The following is a 3547-nucleotide window of genomic DNA, read 5'->3' on the forward strand; positions in this document are numbered from 1 at the left end:
TCTTCTAACGTCTGAATGGTCCTTTCTGCTTGACCATCTTTCTGAGGATGAAAGGTTATACTAAGATAAACTTGGGTACCAAAACCCTTTTAGAATGCTTTCCAGAAATGAGAGGTGAACTGGGTACCTCTGTCTAAGATAATAGATAATAGAACACCATGCAATTTGACCAACTTATTGATGTAGAGTTTGGCATAATCCTCGGTTAAATAAGAGGTATGAACTGGAAGGAAATAAGTTGATTTGGTTATTTTGTCTATAATGACCCAGACTAAATCATGTTGATGATGAGTTCGAGGCAAAATCATCATGAAGTCCATGTTCACAACTTTCCACTTCCAAGTAGGAATACTGAACTCCTGCATAAACCCACTAGGCTTCTGATGCTCTATAATAACCCGCTGACATGTAGATCACTTAGCCATAAACTCTTCAATGTATCTATTCATCCCACTCCACCAATAGATTTCTCGCAAGTCATGGTACATCTTTGTGGCCCCTAGATGAATAGAGTAGCGTACACCATGCACTTCTGCAAGAATTTGCTGCCTTAAGTCATTTACACCTGGAACACAAAGATGACCCTAACAATGAAGAAAACTATCTCCCCTTAAGAGAAAACCTCTATTTTATGATCCTGAACTGACTCTTTCAACTTGACTAGACTGGGATCTCTATTTTGCTTTTTTTACCTCAGAAACTAGAGATGATTCTGAACTACTCTAAACCCATGTATCACTCTCTTTTGTATCGACTAAGAGAATGCCTATTCTGAAAAGCTGATGTACTTTCTGAGCTAACTTTTTCTTACTATCATCCACATGAGCAACACTACCCATAGACAGTCTATTGAGAGCGTCGGCCACTACATTGGTCTTGCCCAAATGATAGAGAACAGTCATGTCATGATCTTTCAAGAGCTCTAACTACCTTCTCTGACAAAGATTGAGATCTTACTGAGGAAAGACATACTAAAGACTCTTATGATCTATGAAGACATATACATGAACACCGTATAGATAATACCTCTAAATCTTCAAGGCAAAGACTATAGTGGCTAACTTAAGATTATGAGTAGGATAATTCCTCTCACAGGGCTTAAGTTATCTGGAGGCGTAGGCTATGACCTTACCATACTTCATGAGGACACAACCTAGACCCACTCTAGATGCATCATAATACACTACAAACTCATCTGAACCATCTGGGAGAGCTAAGACTGGAGCTGAGGTGAGTCGAGTCTTCAACTCCTAAAAATTCTTCTCACAAGGATCTAACCACTGAAACTTGGCTTTCTTCTGATTCAATCTAGACAGAGGGGATGCAATAGAAGAAAATCCTACAACAAACTATTTATAATAGCCAACCAAACCCAAGAAACTCCTAATATCTAATGGAGAGACAGGGCGAGGCCAGTTTCTTACTGCTTTGGTCTTTTAAGGATCCACTCTAATGCCATCACCAAAAATGATATGACCAAGGAATGCTACTGAACTTAGCCAAAATTCGCACTTACTGAATTTGGTGAATAGCTGATGATCTCTAAGAATCTGAAGTACTGTTCTGAGATGGTCTGCATGATCACGCTCACTGCAGGAATAGACTAGAATATCATCTATGAAGACTATGATGAACATGTCCAAGTACTGCTTGAACACACGATTTATCAAGTCCATAAAAGCTTTTTGGGCATTGGTAAGACCAAAGGTCATAAGTAAGAATTCAAAATGACCATACCGATTATGAAAAGCTATTTTTAGAATGTCACATTCTCTCACTCTGAGTTGATAATAGCCGAATTTGAGTACTATCTTAGAGAAATAACTGTCACCCTGAAGTTGATCAAACAAGTCATTGATTCTGGGAAGAGAATACTTGTTCTTGACCGTGACCTTATTGAGTTGACAGTAGTCTACACACATCCTAAGAGAACCGTCTTTCTTGTGCACGAATAATACAAGAGTGCCCCATGGGGAAACACTGCGCCTAATGAATCCCTTATATAAGAGATCCTTCAATTGTTCTTTCAGTTATTTGAGTTCTACTGGTACCATTCTGTATGGCAAAATAGATATAGGTTGAGTATCTGGAAGAAGATCAATGCCGAAGTCTATTTCCCTTTCGGGAGGAATTCCTAGAAGATCTACGGGAATGAATCTGAATATTCACCTACAACTGGAACTGATTCAAGGCTGGGAGTTTTGAAACTAGTGTCCTTAACTCAAACAAAATAATAGACACATCTTTTAGATATCATTTTTCATTCCCGAAGATAGAAAATAAGCTGACCTTTGAACGCTGAAGTACTACCCTTCTACTCAAGGATGGGTTCATTCGAAAACTAAAATTAGACTATTCTGTTTCTATAGTCGACTGTGGCATAGCAGGAATAAAGCCAATCCATGATAAGAATGACATCAAAATCAGTCATCTCTAATTTGACTAAGTCTGCTAAAGTGACTATTTGAAATATCATAATCGGGTAGTTCCTGTATACCCGTCGGGCTATGATGGTTTTACCCACTGGGGTAGAAACTGAAAAGGGCTCTGCTAGGATTTCGGGACTGATTCTAAAACTGCCTGCTATATAGGGAGTAACAAAATACAAAGAAGCTCCTGGATCTAACAAAGTGTAAACATGAACATGAAAGATCTATAACGTGCCAGTAACTATATCAGGAGAATTTTCCTGATCCTGTCAGGACTACAGAGCATAGATATGATTTGGGCGTTGCCCACTAGTAGCACTAGTGGTGGTGCCCTACTGATTCGAGCGAACAGACTGAGCTGAGGAGTGGGGATGACTCTGATAACCTGACTGAGAGTAGTATCTGACTATATGGCCTAGCTTGCCATAATTGAAACAAACATCGCTACAAGCTCTGCAAGCATCCTTGTGGTTCTTACCATAAGTCTGACAAAGGGGATTAGTTCGGGCATTGCTAACACTTTCCTGAGACTTAGAGCCTAGCGCTCTATCTCTATTACCCTCCCTAAATTTAAGAACTGAAGCACTGGCTGAAGAAGGATCTGGAACTGATGACTTAGGAAAAAATTGGGAACGGTTTCCTCCTTCTAATTTAGGTTGAGCGAAGTTGAAACTACTAGTATTCGCTCTCTTATTCTGCTTCTCCCTCTGCTTAATCTTCTGCTCCTCTATTTGTTGAGCATGAGTCATAATCCTAGCTAAAGTCATGTCACTATTTTGCATAGAAGATCTGCACTCATTTACCACGCTATCATTTACCCCTAAAGCAAACTTACTCATCTTGGCTCTACTGTCTGCAACCACATAAGGGGCATATCTGGCTAATTGAGTAAATTTAATAGAATACTCTTCACCATCATATTGCCCTGCCTAAAGTTGATGAATTCTATCACCTTAGCCTCTCTAAGCTCTTGGGGAAAGAATCTATCTAAGAATGCAGTGACAAACTCCTCTTACTCTGTAGGACCTGCATCATCTGACCTTTCTGACTTCCACTGTTTGAACCAAGTATGAGTCACATCCAGCAACTAATATGCAGCTAGCTCAGCACTCTCAACA

This window comes from Capsicum annuum, chromosome 10, assembly GCF_002878395.1.
Source record: "Capsicum annuum cultivar UCD-10X-F1 chromosome 10, UCD10Xv1.1, whole genome shotgun sequence".
Taxonomy (NCBI): Eukaryota; Viridiplantae; Streptophyta; class Magnoliopsida; order Solanales; family Solanaceae; genus Capsicum; species Capsicum annuum.